Genomic DNA, 27,245 nt, shown 5'->3' with positions numbered 1-27,245 from the left:
CCTGTGGGACACCTAAGCGCCCATGTCTGACCATCAGCTGCAAGTGTGGGGCTGATGCAGGGAAGGCACAGAGGGGCAAACAGACGGGCGGTTCAGTCCTCACTCTCTGCCGCCCTGTGATAGCTGCCGTCGTCGACCCCTCCCTTCTTGAGATTCTCCTCCTGGGTCTCTGGACAAGGCCCTTTGCTCGCCTCCTTCCTCCCCTGCAGCAGCTCTGTCCTGGACTCCGTGAGCTCCTCCTCGGCTGCCCGTCCCGTGTGGCTAAGCTCCCCAGGGCTCCAGCCGTAGTCCTGTTCCCAGTCTACACCCTGTTCCTGGAAGGCTTGTCCTTGCCTATCGCCTCACTACTCCTCCGCACAGATGGTTCCTCGGGAAGGCAGTGCTTCAAACCACAGGCTCTGGAATCAGCCGAGGCTCAAATCCCAGCTCCACCATTTGCTGGACAGGTGATATTGGACAAGTCATGTACTTTGAGCCTCCCCATCTGTAAAACGCGGTTGTAGGGTGAAGAGGATCTGATAGGAGGACTAACACAGAATGTGGCACATAGTAAGTCATCAGTGAATGGTGATTATTATTAACCAAAATTTGTAACTGGAAATCTAGGTCTCTCTCCTGGTGGCCAGATCCATCTAATCAATGTCACCTGGGCAGGATCCCCTAAAGTCTCAAAATGAACTTGCCATCTTTCTCACCTGCCGCAACCCTGCCCCTCCTCTGTGCTACAATCATTCATCCAGTCATCGGATTAGAAGCCTGGGAATCACGGCGCTTTTCTCCCTTCCCCTACCCACACTTCCACCTCTCATCCAGTCCTGTAAGATGAAGTTCTCAGTGACTCAGCACGGCCTAAAATGCCCATCATTACCTGGCTCCCACTCCCCTGTCCAAACTCATCCCACCTCTTCCTCTCTGGCCCAATATACTCTCCTCTTCTGCTCCAGCTTCATGCCAAGGTAGATGCTGTTCCTCAAGAACAGCAGGCGGTCTAATACACGTCTTCACACATTTCTTTCCTCTGCCCTGAATGTCCTCCCAGCTCCCTATACCCAATCTGGACGCTTCCTATTTGCCTTTAAAGACTCAGCTTATGTCACCTCGCTGTGAAGCCTTCCCTGGCTGCCACTGGGCAGTCAAAGGCCTTTCCCTCTGTTTCTACAACACAGCGTGTTCCCCTATTGCGGTGCTTACACTGCGGGATTGTTGACCTGCCTTTCTCCCTTTTATAGCAAATCATCAGGAGCTTATAGACAAGAGCTGTGCCCTATTCATTGCTCAACTCCCTCCTCCACAGTCCAGCACATTATACGCCATGTAACAGGTTCTTCAGTGTTTCACTATATGAATGAATAACTAAATAACCAAACCAAACCAAGTAATCCCAAACCCTTCATGTCACCCCCTTTTTTTGTCAGCGTTGCTAATCATAAAACTCATGTAGTTCAAAAGGTTTTCTGGTTTAGTCCATGTCTCTGTAACAATAACCAATCGTTTATCTACCCTATTTTGAAAGATAAAGATCTTTTAAAGCTAATGGGCACGTTTTATTTTCTCCTTGCTGCTTTTCTGCATTCTCAGAATGTTCTCTAGTTAATCTCTTGATCCATACCAAGTCAGTCACCTGATAAAAATCAGGAAATTCACAGGAAAGCCCACAAAAGTTTAAATCTGCAAATACGATTAAACTCTATAATTCAAACAGCTGAGTAATGAATGAGGTGCCTCCAGATTATCACAGTGCCAGACTGTCGCTGGATTGGGTGTTAGGTGAGGGTGGGGAGGGTGTATAGTAAACGTCAGGTGACGAGATGTTTTTGAAAAAATTTGTGTAAACATATCCTTCTAATTCAAAGATGACAGGCCCTGCCAAGAGGGGATGAGATTAGGAAAGTCCCTTCCCAGTGATTGCAGTGACCCTACAAGGCCTCTCGTTGATGCCGGTCCGCAGCCTCTGTAGAGTTCTTGCTGTTTCATGCAGCCTCTTAGGGTCAGCCTCTCCCTCCCCCACCTTGACCTTTGGGCGTCACCTGCTAGGAAACATTTTATCCTGCCATCACCCTCCCAGGCCCCTGCCCAGGACCCACCCCCAGGGCCTGACTCTGGGCCTAAGCAATCTCCCCACGTGTCTGCACGGACAGCAACTGAGGGCCCCTGGTTTCCTCCGGCACCACGGAGGCTGGCATCCTACTGCAGTGCCCTAGGCTTTTCCATGAAAAATAGTCTTCCAGGTTGCAAGAATGAACCATAGATCATTACAAAGCACAAAAAAGGAAACTAACGCTGAGGGACCTGCAGTGACTTAGACAAGGCTGCCACCCATTGGTCCAAAATCAAAGTACTGCTATCTTTTCGTGGAGTTTGGAGTGATTTGATGGAACGTCTTGCCCTGGATTTGGAATGAGCAGTAGCTGAATTGTTATTTTTTTTAAAAAATGAAAGCTTTTTATATTTATAACACAATCGCAATTACAGCAGGCCTATAATCCGGGACTGCATCAGAAACTGAGGTTCTGAGAACGTAGAGTAGGAAAGCAGTTCAAGGACTGATTCAGACTCCAAAGAGGGAGTGAACGGGGAGAAAGTTTGGGCAAAAATGCCCTGTGGGGAAAGCAGATAAAGAGGAAGATGACACCAACAGACTGAGTGCCTCCCATTCTCCGCCCACAGACTGAATGAGGTCTTCCACCTAAGGAATCTAGTTTAATCTCCACTGCAACTCTGCAACTCTGCAAAACTAGTATTTTCGTGCCCAGTACAGTGGTCAGAGCCAAAGAAGCTACAGATTTGCACAGAGTCAGAGCTCAGACGGAGCAGGGCTGGTCTGAACTCAGGTCTGTCCCGTTCCCCAAATCCATTCTGATTCCACCAGACCAAAGCCACCTCTTCTCACTTCTTAAATTGTTTAGGACAGACCCTGAGTCTGTAAAATTGTTTATTTTCTTGTTTTGATCACAATCGCCTGCTGGGATATCAAATAAAGGAAGTCAGTGCTTTCGTTTTAAAGTTTAAATGTTGAACACGAAGAGACATACTCTGGGAAGTCTGGGGCCAAGGATACTCTGCACCCAGCAGAGGCTTCTACCCACCCCTCGACCCCTTTCCTGCCCATCTCTCTCTCCCCAGTCTAACATGCTCTGCCTAACCAGATGGAGTAACAGTTTACAGCTGTGCTGTCCAATTCAACAGCCTCTAGCTACATGGGGTAACTGAGCACTTGAAATGTGGCTGGTCCAAAAAGGATATGTGCCAGATCTCTAAGACTACATACAAAAATGAATATGTAGAATATCTCACTAATTATTTTTATACTGATTACATGGTGACACGCTATCATTTTGGATATATGAGGTTAAGATCTATTGTTAAAATTAATTTCACCTCTTTCTTTTTATACCAGAAAATGCCAAATTGCCTGTGCAGATAGCACTCTATTCTCTATTGAATAGCACTGGTTTAAAGACATGCAAACCTACTGTTATTTTAAAAAGGCGTTTCATACCCTAGTTAGTGCAAGATCATGGACATGGAACCAAATGTTTTTCTTCCTCAGATGATGGACAGAACACTGCACACTGCCACCTGACATTCAGTTAAGATAGCTATAATTATTAACCAAGAGTTTCAAATTGTGAGGAAACTAATGCAGCCTGATTTTCTCTGGGTGTGTGTCTTACCGTGACAGACTTGTCCATTAATTACCCCAAAGTTTTCATCCTGCAAATTACATTAATAGTAGTGTAATAAACCAGAAGCATGTGGCCTATAAGGCTCAACAAAGAATTTCACATTTCTTACATTAAAGGAAGTTGAGGCATTACGGCTCCACTCAGAAGTGTTCCTAAAGCCTGGAATCTTCTCACTCTTATCTAGTTCAACACCCTTAAATAGATGGAAATCTTATTGTGAGCTAAACTGGTCACACCTGAAAATTTAAGCAATTCAGCCTTCAAGGCTCATTTCCAGGATAACCAGGTTTTCTTGGCAGGTTTTTCTTATTCCATCAATAACAACACTGGAAAAAAATGGCCTTAGAGAAATCTACAAGCCAGTGAACTCCTAAAGATAAGATATATTCAAAATTCCTAACCAAAGATTTAAAGGACAGGTTTAGTCAATGGCTCCCAGGGTAACAAGACATTCATTGGTCCAAAGCACATGGAGTCCCCATCAGCTGGGACGAAAACGCATCAGCAAGGAATAGTGCCAACAGGAAAGCCCCTGCCTACCCAAGAATTTTGAAGAGCCTCCCTTTGTCTTGGAGTCAGGCTCTGTGTCCATCATGATACTGTTTCGAGATGGAAGGAGGACGGACTAACTGGTTTTTGAAGTTCACCTTTAAAAAACATACTCTGCTCTTCAGCTCTCTACAAAAAGGAACACACCCAATGAGCTAAACTGAAATAAAAAATAACCTTGGTCTGAGGGCTCCTAAAAACCCATTTGAACAGTGCACAGTGCAAACTCAGCAGCTATCTTCTGCCAGCTCTTCTCAGTTTTCTCTACTATTTGTGGTATTTTCCATGGATGAGACCAGAGATGCTCATTGTAAATGATAGTCAGATGTTTAAACAGTTCTCTTGCTGAAACATGATAACTTCCAGAAGCCCCTTTTCTGTATGTACACAGTATCTTTTGGTGAGACCCACCACAAAGCAAATGAGTTGTACAAGAAGAATGGCAGATCTGGAAATTCACCAAGAAAATGGACCATCACATGCTTCAAACAAAACAAAAAGTCATTAATAGGAAACAGGCCAGTTTTCAAGGGTCATGGAAAGAATACACACTGGGTTCTTTGCAACTGGCTATGTTTCAAAGTCAGTAACCTCCAACTTGTCAGGGAGAATTGTGGTTAATGCTGCGAAAGACATGTGCTGAAAGGTTTCTCGTTGCCCTTAAATTCCTGAATTTCTAGTCAGGATGTCATCACACCACACATGTGCAAAACAGAAAACTCTGGGAAATTTTAAATGGATCCTGCTGCAAGTAAACCCAATGTATAAAATACTAACTTATAAAATCAATACATTAGGTGGCCCCAGAAGATAACTGGTTAGCCAGAGATGGGTAAGATTCCTCAAGGGAGGAACAACCTAAGACAGGCACAGTCGCAGGGGGGCCATCAGGTGAGAAATTGGGGATCAACAGAGGTGAGGCTTAGAACCTCACTGCCCTGTTTTGAGAGAAATCGGCACCCGATTCTCTCAATGTTTTGTTGCCCTTGTCTAGCTTGGATTAACACTTAAGTCTACAGGCACACACCTGATCATCTACATTTGCCCTCTTACAGCACTAAACTATGTTTTCTACCTTTATCTTGCATCTACCTATCACTTCAGCATTTTATTTAAAAATAATAATAATAATAATAATAATAAGGGAGAAATGTGGGATTCACATATAAATCAAATATAAAAATCAAATGAATAATCATATCTGACTTGATTGTTTATAGTTCACGATGCATGATCAAAACTGAAAGTTTCTGTGATATGACTGCCCTTGTACTGTTCACCATGTAAGAACTTGTTCGTTATGCTTCAGAAGATTGGAGACTGTTGAGTTAGGCTTGGGGTTGATTAATGATTGTGCATTGAGTCCCCTATACAGAATTTTATTGTTGTTAACAACCATTTGATCAATAAATATGAGAGATGTCCTCTCAAAAAAAAAAAGAAAAGAAAAAAAATCAATACATTAGGGGGTGATCATTTATCTCAAAAAAGGATTAACTTCAAAATATTTTTTAGTAAAAATTTTCCTATTCAGATACTAGGTTGAATCATATTTGAAATTGCCATTTTTTTACTGTTTTGATCAAATAAAACCAAAATCCTGGCAATCCCATGCAGTTCAACTCTGCACATTTTAGTAACAACATAGGTGCCAGAAAAATTTAAAGAGAGAATTAGGAATCCTTACTAATTTCAAAGTCGCAGAAATAAACGTTTTTTTAAAAAAAAATTTCCTAAATAACAATGGAAAGTCAGCAGGGAAATGTTTGGTTCAACATTTTCTATTTTGATGCACATAATTTTGAATAATATACCTGTTTTAATCTGAGTAGTACAGGTTGTAGCCAGTGATGGCTACAAATTTTCGTAAGAAATTTGAAAATGCCGAATATAAGAGTAATAAATTCCACGTTTACATATTTTCATTTCAAAGCAGTTTTAAATGAATCTATTAAGCCCATGTGCCCAAATCCTTTGTGAAAACTAGACAAGGGGTGGGGGATAACAAAAGGGATAATAAAAGGAAAAATGGACTAATTTTGATTGTCAGAATTTACTCATTCAGATGAGGTTTGCTTTTCAAAGGAGCCCCAGTGGGAAGCTACGTATCTACCTCCAGGTAACACTGCCCTACTGCTCAGAACGTTTATGGAATTACTCTTGGCGCTTCCTTCAAAGCTACATAAGAAAAACAGTATATTACTTAAAAGTCACATTTCTCCGTCTCCTTCCTTTTAAATCCCAAAGAGGGATCAACCAGCTATTGCCTATTTCACAAACCTGGATAAAAACGCTTTGGAGTTGCTTGCTAACGTACGTACATAATTTGTCCAAACCCACAGAATGTACACCACCGAAATTAAACTATGGACTTGGGGTGGTGGTGATGTGTCAGTGGGCGTTCATAGTTTAAAACACATGTCCCACTGGTGCGCGATGTGGATAACGGGGAGCTGTCCGTGGGGGCGTGGCGCAAGGGGTATATGGGCAATCTCTGCCCTTCAACTGTGCTGTGAACCTAAAACTGCTCTAAAAACATAAAATCTTAATAGAAAGAGAAAAAACGACATACATAAACATAAAACTTAAAACCACTCGTGGAAGAGGGAAATTTGTCCTCGGGGGCCGGGTACCCGCCCGCACCTGGCCCCCTGTCCAGGCCCCTGTCCTCAGTGCCGCCCCCCTCCGGGAAGAGACACCGGGTCTGCCATCCTCAAGGCAGACAACGAGCGAGGGTGGCGCACGGACCCCACCTGAGTGGCTGCCGTGGACGCCTTACTCTTTCTGCACCTGCCAACGTACCTGGCCGTTCAGGGCGGCGGGGGCTCTGGTTTCTGACCTGGGCAGAGCACCGCGGGACCCCGGGGCGCGAACGGGTTGCCGGGCGGGGCCGCGCTTTGCCCAGGCAGAGGGGCAGCGAGGGACGGCCGCAGCCAGCGTCCCCACCTTGCTCCCATCCCACCGGCCCGTCGGACACAGGGTCTCTGTGCTCCTGTCAGGACAAGCGGAGTTCTACCTGATGGGCAACCAAAGTAAGCGCCTTGGGGATAAAAGCTGGGCTCCGCTCGCTGACAGCAGCGGGGCCACCGGGGCCACCGGCCTCTCGCGCCCGTGTGGCAGGAGCCGGAGGACCCCGGGTAGCGACTGGCAGGCGGCGGCGCGGCGGCGGGGCTCGGAGGGGCGGGGTTCGCGGGAGGGTCCGCGGTTGCTAAGGCAACAGCCGCCCCCGAGCCCGCCCCCGCGCCGCGGGCCCCTCCTGGCGCCTGCGCTTCCGACAGACTCTGGCCGAGAGCCTATCCAATGAGCTCAACCCTCTCTAACAGGCTCCCCTTGGCGGACCAATCAGGAGCTTCCGCTCAAAGCCCCTGAGTGGTCAGATTCCCCGAGAGGGCGGGGCCGGGAAATGGCCGGGGCTGGAGGTGCTTTACACCAGCCTGGACCTGGGCGGGAATAACCGATGTCCAGGGACCCGGTCGGCGTCCGGAGTTGGGGGTGCCGGGACTCTCAATCAAGGGCCCCTGTGAGGCGCGGAGGGCCGTTTCAGCGGACCCCAAGGAAGTGAGGGTCCCCTGGACGCGTGCTGGGATGAGGAGGGCCCGCGGAGCGCCCCCGGCCAGGTCGCACGACGGGCTCCTGGGGACCCTCACCGGCATCTCGTCAACCAGCTGGGGGACATGACTGACCATCACCTCCAGGGTTTGCCGCCGAAATAGGAAACAAAAGAACCTAATAATTAACAAGAGTAATCGTCTCTGGGAGGTGACAATTAGTTGCACAGGTAATTGTACAGGTAAAGCCTGTAATTATGGAGGCGCAGAGATTTGGACATGTTGAAGTAAGGTCCTGAGTAGAAGAAAATGTTTTTTTCCAAAGGGGGAGAATACTGTCAGCAAAAATAACGAATGCGGTGAGGGGCTTGGTTTTCACTGGCCTCATTCTGCAGACCAGTGAGACCTCCTAACAGGAGCGAGGGCTCCAGGAGGAAAGGACAAAGACGGCGGAAGAAAAAGTGGGAAGAGAAAAATCTGATGTGTGAAAGAAGAAAGGGAAGAACAGCTGAGTCAGTGAGAAAATACAGGGGAAAATTCTCTAAGTTTCTACTCTGCGGGTGGAATGGCAGTATTTTCTGGCCCACCATCAGGATACATTTTTAAAAAGCTGCTGTACTTGTGGAGAAAGTTAAGGCTGATTTAAATTAGTCCTGCCTCTGAAAATCCAGGATGTGTATTTGTAAGTCTTAGAGTTGATTCAACTCAGGCGCAGAGACTTGACTCAGTTGAGGATGTGAACAGAAGGATGCTTGACTGACTAGGGAAGAATTCTCACCCTATGTATGGTACTGTCATCGAGAAGCTCAGAACGTTTTTTTCATCAACTGCACATAAAACATGGAATTGTGCTCTCAGCTGTGCAGACTTGTCCTTTTTTAAAGCATGCCTGTCCCCAGAGAAATAGCAATGATGATCGTTATCATTGTTAACAATGATGGTTATCACTGGGTGAGTCTAGACCAGTTACTCAGCCTCAAATCTTACCTGTAAAAGGTCCAACCTCACAGAGCTGTTGTGAAGACTACTTGGGTTAATAACATGAAGTGCTTACAGTAGGACCTGGATTAGGAAGGGCTAAATACCTATTAACTGCTGTTGTTATAAAGCCATAATCCCAAACCTGCAACAGTGTGCCACCATGTGAGTGTCTGATAGAATCATTATTTGGGAAAGGAAAGTGGAGCTTAATTTCCCCTGCTTACTTGTTCCCTTCTTGCCATAGGGCTATGCTCTGTGTCCAGGATATTAAACAAATGAGCTTTGCTACGAAGTCAAAGCGTCAGAGTCTGTTTTCATTCCTGTGACAGTACAAGGACGAATATGAATCCTCAATCCAGTGATGATGGAATTTACCATCTGTTCCTCTGCGGCTGTATTAGCAGCAGCTGCAGCTAAGGAGGAATACAGAGAACCTGTGCTCCCCATCTCTCTCCTGTTACGCTAGCACTCCACAATCAGATCCTTCAGGGCCACCAAGGGGAAGCCGAAGAAATGAGCACCCTGAGACCCACCACGGAAGTGAAGCATCCCTTGTGGGCACAATTCCATAAAGGTGACTTTATGGAAAATACAGTAATAGAGCATGAGAAGACAGCATGTTTGGTGGGAAGTGACAAGGTGACCACAGGGTAGGTGGCATAGGATGACAGGCAGAGGGAGCCCTTTCTCCCAGGGCACTGCTCTTGCTTATTTCTACTGCCCCAGCTCTCTGACATGATCATGCCCTTCCGTGCTCTCTTTTCAAACACTTTTCTTCCACACCCCACCACTTGTGGTCTTTTCTCTTGCACTCGTCCCCCTCTTGCACTTTTTTCCCCCTCAAAATCTCAGTGTTCATTTTTACAACCACGGGCCCCCTCTGGCCCTGATTGCTGGTCCTGTATGCAGCATCTCCTGCTTCCAGAAAGTGTCTTCTCCAGTGCATCCCTCGGTCATACATCCAGTGGGATGTGAGCCAGCCTCGCACGGCGCTCTGCTGGGTTTGACAGATCATCGGTCAAGTTGAGGCCCAACGGGGCTGCATCATGAAAGGCTGTTGGTTTGCCTCTGACCTTCAAAGCCTTCCTGAGCCAGTGTTGGTCTGCGTTTTTCAGATGATAGGATCTTCTACAGAAGACACAGATCGGGGCATTAGAATTGGGCTTGAGTTAGTTACCACCCAGAGAGGAGTGCCTGGGAGTCAGGAAACCTGGTTCTAGTCCAGTTTACCTTGAGTCTTTAGGCCAGATATTTCATTTTTCTAAGGGGCATCTCCTTATCTACAAAATGGGAATAGTAACCGTCTTGTAGGATTTATAACATATATAAAAACATCTAAGTAAATGCTCTCCTCTCATCTAAAATGAAAGACCGACTGGATCTTTATTTTAAGCCCTTTGCAACATAAATATTCTGAGTTCTATGTCTTATTATTGTGAAGACTCATATAAACTAGTGGAAGACGAGCAGCGCGTGAATAATAAAAGTGTCTCCTGATTTGAAGGGTGGGAGCCATCAAAACAGGATTATTTATGCTTCTTGGAGCATTTCCACCTCTTCCTCTCCAAACTTTTGCAGGTCTTCAAAGAGGTAAATGAGGTTCCTGCCCCTCAGCCAAGGGCTGCATATGGGTAGGCACTGGCCCCAGCCTCAGACAGGTCCACCTCAGAGAGGGAAGGCTCAGAGACCTCTCGAAGCATGGAGACCCCCAGAGAGGCTCACAGGGACAAAGGTCTTGGGAGAAACCCACCCTGCCAACACCTCGATCTGGGACATCTAGTCTCTAGCACTGTGGGAAAACACATTTCTGTTGTTTCGGCCACCCAGTCCATGGTGCTTCGATATGGTAGCCCTAGAAAACAAACACAGGAAGAGTTACGGAGGCCTGCCCCATATTTCTGCCCTTTCCTGATGCTTCTCGTCAGGTGGATCGGTTTGCGTGTGCCTACTTGCTGGCCTGCAATGGCCGCTTACTAAGATTGGCTCTTTCCTGGCAGAGGTTTGCTGGCGGGAGCAGAAGGGCACTCAGAATCCAAGCTGTTGGTCCCTGGGATCGCTCTTGCTGCTGCCATACTTAACTCAGGTACTCATTGGGTGTCTGTCGTGTCCTGGAGCTAGGTGATCACGCAGGAAAGGCCTCTAAGACTAGGGAAGAAAGTGTCCCTGGAGATGGTAATTCATACCATTTTTTAAAGGCTGAGCAGGAATTGTCAGAATGGGAACTGAGAGAAGCTTGGGGCAGAAGAAAATTCAAACAGATGCGAACGAAGTGCATTATGGTGCATTACGACAGTGCAAAGATGTGAAACAGAGTGACCTGCTGGAGGGACTAGAAGAATCCTCAGTAGCCAGAGTGGGGTGTCCGTGTGGGCCTGTGGCACAGGGCAGGCGGGAGCCCAAATGCACAGCTCTTGTGTGCTAAACTACGGGGTCTGTGGTAGGACTGGCAGTTTCAGTGCTGGCCCTGGGACAGTTCAGCTTAGGGCAGGCACAGGGTGCACTGGAGAGGATGAAGTAGGGACCCCACAGCTGAGGAGACATGGTTCAGGACCTCCCCGAGAAGGAGGGAGAGGGCCATAGTCAGAGCAAAGGCAAGGGGAAGTGAAGGGGTGCTGTGGAGTGTCGTGTGGAGAGCCCCCCACATGTGTAAGTACTGGTGGGAATGTGCCGGTAAAGGAGCCAAGGACCAGAGAGGAGCTGGCTTTGGGGGTCTTAGGGCTCTGAGGAGGCGAGAGTGGGAGAGCTCAGGGGAGCAGTCAGACCTAAACAGGAAGAGGGACACCCCTTCTGCTGCGAAGTGGGGGGCCCCAGGGTAGAGACAGCTGAAGGCAAAACGTTGAGCAGAAAAATGGGAAGAGGAGAAGACAGTTGGAAGAATTCTTTCCCCCACTTTCTCTGAAGTAGAAGGGAAATCATCTATTTGGTGTGAAAGGCAAGGTGGAGGGGAAGGGGTCCTAGAAGAATGGGGCGTGTTTTAAAGCCCCATTTCAGGGAATTGTAAGTAATTAACTAGGGACGCTTAAAACATCCAGACTACAAAGAAATGCCTGAGATTGGAAACATTGCAATTTGGATTCCCTCAGAACCAGACCCTGAGTGGAGCGTGATCAGCAGTAAAAAATACCAAATTGGAAAGAACCGAATAGAAAATTTAGTCCATCCACACAATTAGAGGAAGTACACTTTTATGAAAGTTTATTTCCTATATATCTGTGTGTGTGATTTTGTATGAAAATACTGAACTGCCAAGTAAAATCTATTTCTTACTATGAGAAATTGGTCAAAAAGATTGGAAAACACAGCCTCGATGTTTTCACAGATGGAATATCATTGGTCTTGATCACTCGTATGAGTGCTGAGTCGGCATCAGGAGCACACAGACCCGGGCTGCCTTCAGAGCGCGTGGCCCTGCAGAGCTGCAGACCGCCTGCCTTGAAAAACAGCCCATCACGCCTTCCCAACCTGCCTACCTCGCTGTGAAGAATTTCAAGCGTGAAAGCTATGTGGGTAGCTGCCCCTGGGTGAGGAGACTTTGAAGTGTCTAAATCTGCTCTCAGAGGGGTAGTCCGTAGACCTGCAACGTCTATGTGCAAACAGCATGACTTTCTTTAATCCGGCTGTTTTCACCCCAGGACGGATGCCTGCAGCTCCGGGCTCACCTTGATAACCCTTCAAGGGCACCCAGGCTCCGCAGCTCCCCATTCAGCGCCTCCTCTATGCAACGCTGCCTCTCCTTTTGAGGTCCTCCAACTGACATTTTAAAAATGCTTTTGGTAATTCTTGGCTGTACTTCTAAGAAAGTTTATGTTAATGGATAAGTAGTGGAGCTTTAGAATTCACAAAGTCCACCAGCGGAAAGCCTCTCCCTCCCCTCCCAGCCTCCAGCCGCCAGTTTCCTCCCCAGAGGCCATAAATGTGATTCTTTATTTTTGCTGAGTATCAGCCACTCCCACGTGTTGAAGCTGGCCCGGATAAGGGGTTCCTGAAAACTGGTTTGGCAATCCTTGAGCTTTCACCACTGGAGGGATGAAATAGTTGGGAGAGGGAGTCGGAGGTTCCTAGATTAGGAGGGAGCAGCTAGGGTGCCCTGAGCCCCACGCCTGCACCCTGAAAGCACCTGTGGAGAGCCTGTCACACCTGTGCTGTTATTACCTGCTTACAGGTCTCTTGTCTCCTGAACTGTGAGCCCCTTGGAGGCGGTGTCGGCCCCCCTCTGGCCCCGCGACAGCACCACCTTCTGATCCTCCCATCCTCAGAATGGATGGCCAGGCCTTTACAGCACGCATGCTGGCCCCTAGAAGGGAGGCGTGCCCCAGGAGCCCCACTTAGCACCCCTCCCGTGCTGCACTTGGGGTGACACACCATTCAACCCCGAAGGGACAGCAGCGTGGTCTGAGCGCTGGTCACCTGCCCAGTGGGCCGCTCCCCACAACACCCCCCCCTCCCTCCCACAGGTGTTTCCACAAGGTTGATGGACAGTCTGGTGTCACCAGGATCACCTGGGTTCTGCCCTTCGTCACACCTCACACCCATGGGCATGGTGCTCAGGGAGAACAGAGGCCTTCTGAGAAGAGATCACTGCCCTGGCTCTGAGCACCAGAAGGCCCCGGGCGTGGCCAGAATGGATCTTAAGGCCAAGGGCAGAGCCTTGGAGACAGAAGTTAGAAGTATCAACGGCCCAGAGTCTGAGCAAGTGGCTGATGACGCAAGGGCGCCAACAATGGGGAGGGAAAGAAGTAGCAGCCGGCTCAGGCCCCAGAGCTGGAGGGGGGGAGGGGGCAGGGGAGAGGGAGGGGGTGCTCCCAGCAGGGTGCGCGGGAGGCACCGCTGGATTTTCAGGAATTCCCTAGGACCAGCCGGGCTCAGAGGAGTGGCCTGACAGCAAAGGCCCAAGGAGTCCTAAAACCGGGGGTGGGGGGCAGAGACAGAGCTCCCTGCTGGGAGCGCGTCAGGGGAGAACCATCTCCCTGCACCTGAGAGGCAATCGTCAGTCACCTGATGCCCTGAAGCTGCGGCACTGGCCCCTCTGATGCCCAGGCGAGGACGGAAGTCTTCATAAGGCTTCCCAGGATTCCCACGCACAACCCTGGCCGATCTGGCTTCTAGCAGAAATAAGGATCACCTGTGGGAGTGTCTTCAGGCCCAACCTCTCCTTACACCCCAGGGCGGTGGAGGAATTCACAGAGACGCCAAGCCGGTGCGGGGGCCCAGCACAGCAGGAGGGTGAACAGAGCCAGGCACCTTGGCCCACAGAGCTGCACTCCCCGGGACGCGCAGGGTTGCCCCAGGCCCACGGTGACTGCCTCTCAACAGAGATATAACTCAGTCGCGCAGACACACCGCACACGACTAAGGAAGAGCGGGAAGGGTGGTCCGTGGAGCATTAGGGACTGAACGTGTCCCCACGAATGTCCGCTGAGGCCGAAACCCCAGGGTGATGGCATTCGGAGGTGGGCTTTGGGGTGGTGATTAGGGTTAGATGGGGGCATGAGGGTGAGGCACCCAGGATGGGGATTGGTGTTTATAAGGATTTACAAGGTCCTCATGAGAAGAGCAGGAGACCAGAGTGTTCGCTCCCTCCCTCTCTCTGCCACGTGAGACACAAGGAGGTGGCCAAGAGGCCTCACCAGACTGCGTCTGCGGGCACCTCCATCCCAGACGGCCAGCCTGCAGGGCGAGAGAAATCAGTGTCTGTCGTCTAAGCCACCCAGTCTGCGGTACTTTGTTCTCGCTGCCCAGGCGGACTAAGACATGAAGTGGCCGAGGCGGAGGATGCATCGTGTACACTTAAGTCTCTTTCATGCTACGGAAAGTCACGCCAGGTTCACCACACCCCCGTTTAAAGACAGGGCAATTCCATTTGAACTTGATCATCAGCAATGTTCTCTAGTGGCACAGAGAGCATAACATTAGCCACAAAATGAAGGAAAAGAAGAACACAGTACTTGGTTGTGCAGTGAACATCTGCAAAGTCGTCGTCATGTGCACACCGATTATTTGGTTCTCACCGTTAGGCTCAAACTAACAACAGATCATCGCGGGAGGTAACCACGCCTCTAGAACAGAGGGTAGGTGTTAACAATCTCGACCGTGTGGAAGTAAAAGCACACGTGTAGAGACGTGGAAGTGAGCAGGGTGGGGAGGGCAAAGTGTACGTGCAAAGGTCAAAAGTGAAGCGCCAAGAGACGCTGCCTCTGGGCAACGGGAAAGAACGAGACACGAGTCAGCGCTGATCATGGAAGGAGAGAGGACGGGGCAGGTCATGTGACTGTAGGGTAGACGGGGTGGGCCTGGCTGACGGGAGACCCCGCCATAGTGTGCAGCCAGGAAGCAGGCCTGCGACGGGCGTTATCAGGAGGGGGCACACGGAGACGAGGAAGGCACCACTGGGAAAAGCAAACAGAGAGAGTTCAAAAGGAATTGCTCCCAGAATGAGGTGGGACTAAGGACTGTTGCTTTCCTACGTTACCTGATTTATTTAACAATTGTGCCTGGACCCCTCAATGAAAATTTTAGAAATAAGAGAGGGATGGTCATGGTGCGTTTGAGGGCACTATCCATTCAGAATAGTAAAAATGAAGTATGTTTTGTTATTTAAGGGACTTCATCTTTCAGAAAGCTGAGCCCATGCCGTGAGGGTGTAAGACAGCTTAAGTTTTTCTAGGCCATTTCCAATTCTCTCAGAAGTCAGTCACCGTCCACCTCCTTCCTACAGCCAGGGGAAAACTAGATGTGCACAGATTGGTTGCACTGTTACCTACTTATTTAAAGAATAATTAACTAACTAATCACTAGCTACATTACTTTTCTGAATGAAAGCAGACTTTGCCCCAAGATATCAGCCCTATAATATACTGCTTGCCTACCTTGCAGTTTTATGTATATACAGAGCATTTCTTCCCCATGAGAATCCACAGAACACCCTAGCTCTGTTACCTTGGCACCTGTAGCCCAGTGTCCTCTGTGCCAGGTACATAATCCTTCTCCCATGGAACCCTGTTCAGAGGGGCTCCAGGTGCCTGTGTTCTCTGGGCGTATATATGGCTTTGATTTCCGGGTGAAGGACAAACATGTTTTTGCTTGGTAAAACCCAGGCAGTGAGCAAAGTTTAAAACTGTTTTGACACTGGGGAGGAAAACAGACATTGGTGAAACAAAATGGAGATCGAAAAACAGACCCAAATACATATGGCATTTTAGTTCATGATAAAGCAAGCATTTTAAACAAGCAGGAAAAAAAATGGATCCACTGACAAACTGTTAATGGAGAATTCTTGCCACATTCCTTCATTTTGATGCCTCAAAGATTTAAACCTAAATTATCAGAGATTTAACATGTATCGAGGAGTCAAACATAAAATAAACCATAAAATTTCAAAAAGTAAGTATGAATGAAGTTGGGAAAGATTCCCAAGAAGAATATAAAACCTAGAGGTCACAAAGTAAAAAATTAGTAGATTTAAACAGTTTTTTTTTTCCTCTATGGAATATAAGTAGTCTAAACAAAGTCAAATGAAAAATTATATATACAACATACATGACCACAAAGGGCCAATTTCCTTAATTTGTGAATGCTTATATACATTTATATGATATGGCATACTTATATAATAATAATGGCAATCCAGTATGCAAATGGACAAGAGATAAGAAGTGGTAGTTTTCAAAGAGAAAAAGTTTCAGCCATTAAATACAAGTAAATAAATAGAAAAAGTTACTAATATTTAGACAAGTGCAACTCAAAACAGAGATGAAATAATGACAAACATTTCAAGTTGGATGATAGCCAGCGTTGCTGAAGATGTGGGCAAAGAGGTTCCCACGTGCTGCCATGGGAATATAAACCAAGGGGCTCTCGGGGAGGCGGAGCCCTCTCAGGCAGAGCTATCAACATTTACAGTACCCCCAACTTAGAGTTTCCACTAATAAGGAGATATATTATGCACTTATTTACAAAACCCTGCCCAGATTGTCTATGAAGTTGGGTTCCTAACAGTGTTTGTAATAGCAGAATTTTTTAAAGGAGGGAGATAAAGAAAGAGAAACAACTAAGTTAACCATGAGCAGGAAACCTGTAAAATATAATTTAAAAGTCTGACACCACCAAGTGTGGACAAGGTTGCTGAACGAGGAGTGGCTTCTGCCTGAGGGTGTGGGAAGGGATGGGTGCTAACATTTAGAAGCAGTTTGGTTACCTAATGAAGTTGACACCCACGCCCTCGAAATTCCAGTCCTAGAAATGTATCTTTAATAACGGGTGTGCATGAGCATCAAAATACATCTATAAGGATGTTCATAAGAGCATTTTCTACAAGGCCCAAACTGGAAACAACCCAAATGTGCACTACCATCAGAACTGTTATTTTTAAGGGGAGGTTTAGGTCTATAATGGACTACTACTGTAATGTCAGTGCATGACCTCAGCTGCATGCATGAAAGCATCTCACAAATATGATGTTGTGCAAAAGAAGCAAGAAATGACAAAATTCCTCAAGTATGGTTCCATCCAAATAGAGTTCATTAACAGAAAAAAAAAATCTATCCTTGGAAATGCAATCACAGATGGTAAAGTTTCTTAAATGCAAGGGAATTATAATCACAATAGTCAGGATAGATGATTTCTAGGAGACAGAAGGCTGTAACTGAGTAGCAGTCCACTGGGGGGCTTTAGGGCGTGGTGCTGTTTCACTTTGTGACCTTGGAGGTATCTAACTGGTATGCCTGCATAAATGTACATTATATAACACAGTAAAATTAAAGACAAAAGAAATTCTAAATGCATTATTGGGCCATCATCATCAAAGAAGAGAACTAGATAGTTCTTAAAGTGCTCAGGTGAGAGGTCTCTAAGATGCGTTAAGTGAAAGTAACAGGGTGTCCAAATATGCAGGGCAGGTCCTTTGTGTAAATAAAAATGAAAGATACAGAAATAAGTAACAGTTACATGAATACATACATGCAGACGAATATACATTCATACATACATAGATGGATGATGGCTAGATATATAGGTAGAATACAAAGATAGGTTGATAAATGTATAGGTATAGTGGTAGATAATATTACACAGATACATGATAGATGCATAAACAGAAAGACACATAGCCAGACACCTACATAGAAACCAGGGTAATAAATGCATAGAGAAAGAGACCTATACATAAATGACTGATGGATAAATAGAAGGATTACATAGATACATAGATTACATAGAAAGACTGGTACAAAGGTATATAGATAATAAATTAACTGATAGATGCAAGGACAGATAGGTGGATGGGTATATAGACGATAGATGAGATGCATGTGTACACATTGTGCTTGTTTTGTTTTTGGAGGGAATTAGAAGAAAATTAATAGACGTTGCCACTATACAATGTGAAATATCCATAAAATATGATATGGCATTACTTGTGAGTAGATGCCATTCTGATACATCATTTAATATGATGCCATTCAAAAATATTTTTTTATTGCAAAGGGAAAAATGGTAAGAATGTACACCAAACATTCAAAGTAATATTGTGTAGTAACAGAATTGTGGATGATCTTATTTCATTTTTACCCTTGTTCAGATTTCCCAAAACTCCAACACTAAGTATCTACTTTTGACTTAAAAATATGTCTCGTAAATTAGAATATAAATAACACAGACATATTTTGACTTAAAAAAAATGAAAGAACATAGGCAGTCATTACTCTGCAATCACGACTTTTCACCTGAGTCTGACCAGGGCAGGGTGACTCCAGCCCAAGTCGGGGCAAGCAGCAAGCACTTTATCTGAGAAGCTGTGTGTAGTGGGCGGAAGGCCTCCCACTTCCTTGAATGGGTGTCTTTTGCTCCAGGGCCAGGGACTTACAGAGAATGTGCCGGAGCCTGGGCAGGCTCAGAGCTGGGGAAGGCAGACACGGCCTTCAGGGGAGCTAAGGCTCCACTCATCCACAACTTGAAGCCAAACCACACAGCTCGACACACCGCGACTGCATTGCTCAGATATGCATTCATCCACTTGCTAAACGATAGTCACTGGACACCTACCTACCAGATGCTGAAAAGGCCCTGGATCCTGGGAACATAAAGATGAAGTGCCTTTCTGCAGTGACATTACATTTTAATGGGGGAGAGACACAGGAAGTGAATACATTATAACAAAAGGTGAGGTATTAAGTGCCCTGCAGAGAAATAAAGCAAGCAGAGGAGTGACCAGAGATCTGCCTATCATAGGTGGGCCAGTCAGGAAAGGCCTCTCTGAGAGGGCGACATTTGGGCAGAGACTCAAATGAGTAGAGGAAACAGTGATGCAAGGATTTGGGGGAAGAGTGTGCCAGGTGGTGGGGGAGGGAGCAAGTGCAAAGGCCCTGAGGTCAGTGCCAGCTCGGTGTGCTTGAAGAAAGCCCTGAGGTCCTCTGTGGCTTGAACAAAATAATAATGAGAAAATGAAGATATAGAGGTCAGCAGGGGCCATATCAGGTAGGACCATGTGAGCTCTGGGTTTTATATGCTGTGTGCCATTTAAGTGTCGGCCAAGCTCTTACTTGACTACTAACATTGTCATAAGCTCACTAGGCTTTCCAGGTGTTTGACACAGATGCAGTCTGTGAATGCCTGACATTTAGGAGGTACTCAGTTAATAAAAGCTATTGTTGATATTAGGAGAAAACCCCCAGTGTACCTCCGTAAAACCTATGGACACCACTAGATCATAGCAAGCAAAATATCTGGGGTTCACAATTATGATCCTGAGTCATAAAGGAACAGTAATTTATATTCATTATGTTTCTTTGTAGCACCATTATCCAGCAAGAGGTACGGGGTCATGATAGGAAATAAGGAGAGGAAGCCCAATACAGTATTTCATTCTATCACAAACAATATTTACACCATCATAATAATAACACTGGTTTATTGGCTTCCAATTTGTAGAACTGAACTATAGACAAATTATGAGAAAATTAACCATAGTTTCAGAACAAAGTTTCAATGTTATTAATCTGGATATTGTTAAAGTAGATATATAGATATCGAAAGTAGGGGATCAGAAATGGCGTAAAGAGGGGGCAATAGGCAGCAGAAGCATCAAGGTCCAAAGGGGGAAGGGAAATACTCTCCCCTGCTTGTGGAATAAGCAGCGGAGGCTTAAACGTTTTGCTTAAAGGTGCCTGATTACACACAGGGGAACCGAGCATAGTGACAGAACCATTTTGGAAGGTGGGGAAATTGGAGTTGATGGAAGAAAACTAAATCCTATCATGGAATGGCAAGGTGTAAAGTTGGTAGTTAAAAAAATGGTGTAAGGTTATTGTTGAGAAATACAGAGATAGGCAGCATGGAAGAAAAAAAATAGAAATGATTGAAGGAGTGTGTGAGAACAGGATTGGAGCTGAGGCAGGGGACAGCCTCGTAGAGAAAATACATGAATCATATCTTCATGATAATTCTCTCTATATATATTATCTGATTTTAACAACTTGCATTAATTATATTTATGAAAGTTTAAAAATAAAAGGAGGAACAATGTAAAAATGGCTGCCCTTTCAAAATAGTTTTTTCAAGGACATTTGCATGCTTAAAGTTTTTCAGAAAACTGTGCTATTTGGAATGACTCATTTTTTGAGAATGTTAGAAAATCAAAATCTTACTCCACCCAGTTACTCTTTCATTCTGAAGCTGGACCACTGTCTATACAGCCACTGAAAACTGGACTTTCATACCCTGATTACACTTTATTTAGAGAAAACTGACTAACCAACTAGCCAGTGGCCAACTGTCACTAACCAACTGTATCAGTGTGCTCAGCCTGGCATGACAGGATACCATGGACTGGGGGGCAGCGGGGGCATAAACGACAGAAACTTGTTTTCTCACAGATCTGGATGCCAGAAGTCCAAAGATCGAGGTGCCGTCACAGCTGGTCCCTGGTGAGCCCTCTCTCCCTGGCTTAGTGACAGCCACCTTCTGAGCCCTCACATGGCCTCTTCTCTGCACACACGTGGGCAGGGAGATCTCCAGTGCCGCTCTCTTTCTATAAGGACACCAACCCTATTGGGTCAGGCCCACATCCTTAGGACCTCATTGATTTAACCTTACTTACCTCCCTAATAACCTCAATTGATCTCCCAATACAGTCATATTAGAGGTTAGAACCTCAACAAATGAATGTGGCACACAATTCAATCCATAGCGGCCACCATTTGTAATGAAATCAAACCTGCCCCAGGATAACAGCTCTAAAATACTGGTGGTCTAGCTTTTGATGTTCTGCACTGTCTTGCCAATGGGTTTCAGCCCCGGACAAGTTCACTATGGACTCAGTGAGACCAAAGAATGACAGTGGAACATACTTGGGGTGAAAGGGTTATACCTAACTTTATTCCCACGGTGGCAGGTCAATCACTAGAATCCCGTCCACTCAGAGTGAGTCTGCAGGCAGCAAGCCATTTCTGCCTCGGGGCCTCTCTGCCCCTGTCGCCATCTCAAAGTCTGTCCTCCACTGCAGTCTCATCTCTGCTCTCCTGCAGTCTTGCAGCCATGCCACCATGTTGCCCAGAGCACTGGGTGGAGCTCTTTATATAGTCAATAATGACATATTGCCCACACGTGTGTAGTGAGCTAGCCAACCAGGGCCAGGTGATAATCCTGGCCATAGAAACCTTCATTTTATCCACATGCATTATCCTGTATGCAGGGTGTTCCTGTCCAATTTGGATTCTGCAAAATCATCACAATATACCTGGTAATGTAGCACCATCTATACCAGGTTTCAGAGGGTTAATATATCTCCCACTGGCCAAGAAATTTTCCCAGCAGTTCATTTGCATTCTGAGTAACTGTTTTTGTTTTCCTTTGCTATGTAACAAAGTATCACACATTAACAGCTTAAAACAATACCCATTTACTATCTCACAGTTCCTTTAGGATGAACACAGGTCCCTTGGTTCTCTCGGTGCCCGGCAGCTGTGCCTGGGCCATCCAAAATGACAGCATAGCAGCACAGCAATACTTTATTCAGATCTTTGCTTCAGAGCTGGGTTTTTTGACTGAGAAGCTTTAATGGGAGGTCTGCAAACAAGTTTTCTCTCTCACAGTTTGAGGTATAATCCAGGGGTACCTCAAATTCTGGACTGTCTCCTCATTTTGGTCGTTCTCTGCTTGAAAACAGGTCAGTTCTTGCCTGGGCTCCCGTCTCTCTTATGATCCAGGTCCACAACCCCTTCTCTGTAATTCTGAAACCCAGAAAGCTCTGACAAAGCAAAAGCTCTTCTAGCTCATTTCTGTAACTCTGCCATGGTAAAATTTGACCTAAATTGATGTGGGCTATTTTTAGTCTTTATTGATCCTGCTTGGTATGAATAATCATAGATGTCACTGCAGAAATAGGAATATTTGATTATGGGTGTTAATTCAGTGTTTGATTAGGGGGTGCTCCCCAGACTGCAGGGATGTTTTGTACTATACTATACAGTATGTCCATTGTTAACTTGCTAAATTTCAAAAAATTCTGAATTCTCAAACACATCTGGCTCCAAGGTTTTGAACCTGTACCTTGCTAAAACCAGCCGGCAGTCCCAACTCACCCTACGGTTCTGGCTCCTTCCATCTGCCTTTCCCATAACCACAGGCTCCGGGGGGACCTGTGTCTTCTTTGTTTTCTCCAGTATGGTACCACCTGGCATTTCCCCAGTAAAACAAGGATCTAAAACACTCCATTTCTCCACTGCCTCATGCCCAGCAAAGTCAATGCTACATATTTTGGACTTATATTAAGACAGCACACCACACCTGGTTTTAAATTCTGTACATGTGAAAGTCTAAACTGCTCTAATAAATAGAACACCAAATGAAATGGCTCCAGCAAAAGAACCTTTTTTTTCTCACACATCTAACATTCTGGGGAAGCCACCCCAGGTTGGCAAGCACCTCTCCTCCATATAGTCATGCAGGGACCCAAGCAATAGTAGCCCTGCCTCGCAAGGTTACTCTGGTCATCACCGTTCAAGCACGAGAGCAGGGGAAAGACAAGTACAGGCAGTCTTCTGGGTCAGGTCCAGACATAGCACACCTCACTTTTGTTTACACCCCATTAGGGAAGACTTGCACAATCACACCTAACTACATGGAAGTTAAGGATTGTAGTGTAACTGGGTAATCCTTGCCAGCTGCCATTAATGAAGAGCCAACTATTCCCTTTCTAGCCAGGGATGAGTCTGGCTAGATGGTTCTTTGGGATTCTTAGGGTATAAATACGGCAGAAGTGGAAAGGGAGGGGACCATGGTCGTCTGTTAAGGCCAGAGGATGAATTCACGGGAAATCTGGAAGACAGAGGAATGAGAGCAGCCATGGTGGGTGAGGAATATAAACAGAGGTGGAAAATGAAGATTTTAGAAATATTACTGTAATCTGTAAGTCCCCCTCATGGTGTTTGGGGGAAATGCATGGAAAGCATTTGAATTATTTTGAATTTTTTTCCGAGTGATGATTTTTTTCCTATCTGATAGCAATATATCTTAGAGCCACCGTGGGTCACAGATTAACATGTACGACAAGATGTTAAACTGGGGGTTTTGACTGAGGCACTAAAATCTAACATGAATCAGTAACAGAGCAAATGGAGAGACAGATGACCATGCAGAGAACTATGAGCAAGTTTCCAAGAACCATGAGTAATGCACACCAAGGGTGTCAAAGGGGCTGGGAGGCTGCAGATAGGAAAGGATTCGGGAAAAGGATTCTGCACAGAGTTCCCACCCACACTGAGGGGTACAGGTGAGTGGTGCTTCCCTCTCCCAAGCATGATGGGAGGACCTTAGGGGAGACCACCTTAAGAGCTTAACATGTGTTTCATGGACTGGAGGGTATGCTCCTTGGTTGGGAAATGATCAAGGAAGTGGGTGAAAGAGAGGACTGTACCAGTAGCCAGCTCCCATTCCCAGCAGGCGGAAGCAATGTGTGAGCGTTGCCACCCGTGGGTCACAGAAGGCCTGGAGCCCATCTAAATTCTGACCAAAGAGGATCTCCTCACAGCAATGATGGCAGCCCTCCTGAAAATCTGACCAGAAGACAACACAGGAAAGCCAGAAGCTGAGGAAATAAAATAAATCACCTGCATCTTGAGAGGGGCTAGCAGAGGAGGCTCTGAAGAAGCCAGAACACCCAGAGAAAGTCAGCCATAACCACCTCCATGCCCAGAAAGTTCTAATTCACTCATTCATTCAACAACAAATGTTTATTGAGCACCTGCTATGGACCAGACAGTTCTAGGCCCACAGCCTAGTGAATGAGTGTGGAGCCTACCTCCTTTAAGGAAGCAGTGGGGAAAGGAGGGCAAAGAATAAAAATGACATGATGAATACATTAATAACACAGTATGATAGACACTGGGAAGTGCTATGGGGGGGATGTGAAGCAGGTATGATGGGAGTTGTATCTACTTAAATGTGTACATATATAAATTTTATGTATATATATTTGTTTTTCTTTTTAAACAGGGTAAAATGGGGGTTGTAATATTTTTTAGCTTTGTGTAATAATTTCACACTTACAGAAAGTTATAATAGAGGACTCCTGTATACTCCCTATTTACATACAAATTTATGTCATGTACACATTTGTGTATTACTGATCTATTTGTTATCAGTATGGCTCATGGATTTTTCCTCATGCCATAAGTTTATTTACAGATGCATCTAGTATGTTGAATTCAAGAGTGAGCCATTTTCATAAAGATTGCACCTCTTAAAATGCTCCTCTTCATACATTAAATTGTTTCATAAATTAAACAAAACATCCTTATTTCTTAAGCAGCCTGGTGTCTTACTATAAAGAAAGGTGCAGCAATTCTAGACCCAAGGTACAGACTCATCATAATTAGTAACCAACACTCGTTTTCCACTGAAAACACCAAAAATTCTTCCCTGCACCCTCCTCACAGTGGCTCCTACAGACCACAGAGGCTGTGAACCTCCAGATGCTCAGTCCCAACATGGAGCTGTTGGGAGCTCTGTAAAAAAGGCACAGAGACTGAGGCAGAAGAAATTACAGATTTTTACTTTATCTAATCAGTTATAAGACATTACCATCCTTCATTATATTGAGTATCAAATTTTTCTTAGCACATCTTTACTTTTTTTTTTTGTTATCATTAATCTACAATGACATGAAGAACATTATGTTTCACATCTTTACTTTTTAGCACAGCAAAATTTTCCAGGGCTACCCTGGGAATCAGCCCCAATCCTTTGTGGTGGGGAATGGTATTTAGAAATCAAGATAATCAAGATATGGGTCCTACATGTGTTCTTTGCTCCTGGGGTGTCAGTACCCTTTTAGCAGACAAAGCTAAAATATATGTGTGTTATGGTCTCAATATTTGTGCCCCTCCATTAAATTTATATGTTGAAATATTGACTACAAGGTGAAGGCATCAATGGTGAGTGAAGTAGGGACACAGTAATCTCTGAGCCAAAGAGTTCCACAACGTGATTCATTTTGTGAAGTTGTAAAAACTTGGAAAATGTGTTATCCTGTGGTAAAACTAACATAGGAGTCTGTCCTCACTTCATCTGAACTTCAGAATCATCTCATGGGAAAGATCTTATCCCCACTGGAGATGCCGGAAAATGATACCCAGTAGCCAGTGTTGGAGAGCATTATAAATTTTTTCCTGGAGTGCCTGTTGTTGATAATATCTTAAGACTTTTAAGTGTAGGTATTCTCTGACCCAGAAATTCCTCCTTAAAGGAATTTAGCCAAAAGAAATAACATGAACATGTACACTGACTTATCTACAAGGTTGTACATTGTCCCAAAAAGTAAAGAACTGAAAACAAACTAACTCCAAGAGGAGTGGTATGTCCATGCTATGAAACGATGTGCAAACATTATCAAGTAATGTTACAGAATGAACTGTTCAGGACACAGGAAGGGAAATGGCTTACAATTTATGAAATGGGAAGAGCAGAGAAAAAGTATACAACATGATTCCATTTTTACATATATATGTAATTTTTCTGGGGTTTTTTCCCCCTGTATTTTCCAAAATATCTGTAACAAACGAACATCGCTTTTATAATGAGAGGTCCTGAGTGGCCAAGTACTTGTCTGCGGTCAGAGATAGCTGGGAAAGGAGAGACCAGAACTATGCCCCTGATCCACCCCAAGCTGCCTCTTTTCTTATCTACAACAGTCAGCAAGTGTCTTACTCCCTTCTAGCTGCTGTAACAAATGTATCACAGGCTGCAGTGGCTTAGGTAGTAAACATTCATTTCTCAAAATTCTAGAGACTGATAAGGCCAAGATGAAGATGCCAGTAGATTGAATGTCTGGTGACAGCCTGCTTCCTGGTTCATGTACAGTGGTCTTTTTGCCAGGTCCTCTCAAACGGCAGAAGGGCTCTCTGGGGTGTCTTTTATGAGGGCACTAATCCCGTCCAGGAAGACTCCACGCTTATGACCTAATCACCTCCCAAAGGCCCTCACCTCCAGAGAGCATCACACTGGAGATGAGGTTTCAACACATGAATGGGGGTACACCAACATTCAGCCTATAGCAGCATAGGAGAAAAAACCTCTCAATAATGCAGAAATGCTTTCCTACTTTCTTCATTTCCATGTTCAGTCAAAACAAGCCCTTCACACCCACAGTGCCTGGAACTTTAAAACGTAAGCCCTTCTTTTACCTAATAAGTTTGAAGAGTGGTTATGGTTGGTTGCAAGCTGGGGAGTTGGAACATTTTGAGAGGTGCAATCTCTTTGAAAATGGATCAGTCTTGAATTGAACATACTAGATGGGTCTGTAAATAAAAACAGCAGTAGTAACGACTTTAGGAGCCCTTGAATACTTCTAGCCGCGTGGATGTGACAACGCAATACAATGGAACACCCGGCCTGGCGCCTTAGGTCTGGACTCCAGCCTTCCACAATCACTCGGTCCCTAAACGCTCTCGCAAACGGGAGGACCCCCACATAAGAGTACCTAGGGGAGGCCCAGGTGGACGATTCCTGGAGGATGTGGGGCGTCCAGAGTAGGCGTGGGGCGAACCTGGGTCTGAAGTCCACAATCAAAGGTCTACGGCCCCTTTCTGGGGAAAGCCTGCTCGGGGCTGAGCCCCTGGGCGCGGGCGGGACTCACTTCCGGTCCTCGGCAAGGCTAACAATAGTTAACAGGGATGCAACATTATTGACATACTAACGATAATATTAGGGGCAGGGAAGCTCTAACATGCCTGAACCCTCTCACTTACGAGCTTCCAGCGCACTGCAGCAGAAAGCACACATCCTACCCTTCCGCCGCGGCGTAGGGGCGGGCGGACGGGGCGGCTTCCGCGCACGCGCAGTCCAAGCCTGTACCCCGCTGCCGCGAGCGCCCAGAGCAAGCTACGGTGGCCCTGCTGGGAATAACTTATTAACGGGCTAAGGTTCTGCAGAACCAATCCGAGAAATATGACTTGCTGGGACAGTTTAGGAAGGCGGCCACCAAGGAATC

The 27,245-nt window shown here is 45.9% G+C and overlaps 1 protein-coding gene, 1 long non-coding RNA gene and 1 pseudogene across 9 annotated transcripts in view; all 3 read right to left on the bottom strand.

The window, feature by feature from the left end:
- The window catches only part of RXRG (retinoid X receptor gamma), a 142,649-nt gene extending 135,224 nt beyond the window's left edge, over nucleotides 1-7,425 (bottom strand). For 6 of the 7 annotated variants that reach the window (XM_073221193.1, XM_073221192.1, XM_073221190.1 and 3 more), the window contains exon 1: nucleotides 7,252-7,425. The gene's annotated coding sequence lies outside the window, so the exon portion shown is untranslated. Of the gene's footprint in view, nucleotides 1-7,037; nucleotides 7,200-7,251 lie in introns of those variants that run through there. The other variant, XM_073221195.1, reaches the window with a different exon arrangement.
- Nucleotides 7,426-9,366: 1,941 nt separating this feature from the next.
- LOC108402714 (uncharacterized) lies at nucleotides 9,367-14,817 on the bottom strand. Of its 2 annotated transcripts, none has more exons than XR_012124975.1 (3): nucleotides 13,760-14,817; nucleotides 10,515-10,616; nucleotides 9,367-9,892 (listed from the first exon to the last, which is right to left on the bottom strand). It is a non-coding gene; the product is annotated as an uncharacterized lncRNA (long non-coding RNA). The 2 variants fall into 2 exon arrangements; XR_012124976.1 differs by lacking the exon at nucleotides 13,760-14,817 and adding an exon at nucleotides 12,424-13,130.
- Nucleotides 14,818-17,330: 2,513 nt separating this feature from the next.
- LOC140846086 (cytochrome c oxidase subunit 7C, mitochondrial pseudogene) lies at nucleotides 17,331-27,093 on the bottom strand (annotated as a pseudogene).
- Nucleotides 27,094-27,245: the final 152 nt, after the last annotated feature.

The sequence above is a fragment of the Manis javanica genome, chromosome 14 (genome assembly GCF_040802235.1).
Source record: "Manis javanica isolate MJ-LG chromosome 14, MJ_LKY, whole genome shotgun sequence".
NCBI classification, from domain to species: domain Eukaryota; kingdom Metazoa; phylum Chordata; class Mammalia; order Pholidota; family Manidae; genus Manis; species Manis javanica.
The sequence above is the reverse complement of the archived record's forward strand: the minus strand, read 5'-3'. Positions and strand labels throughout refer to the sequence as shown.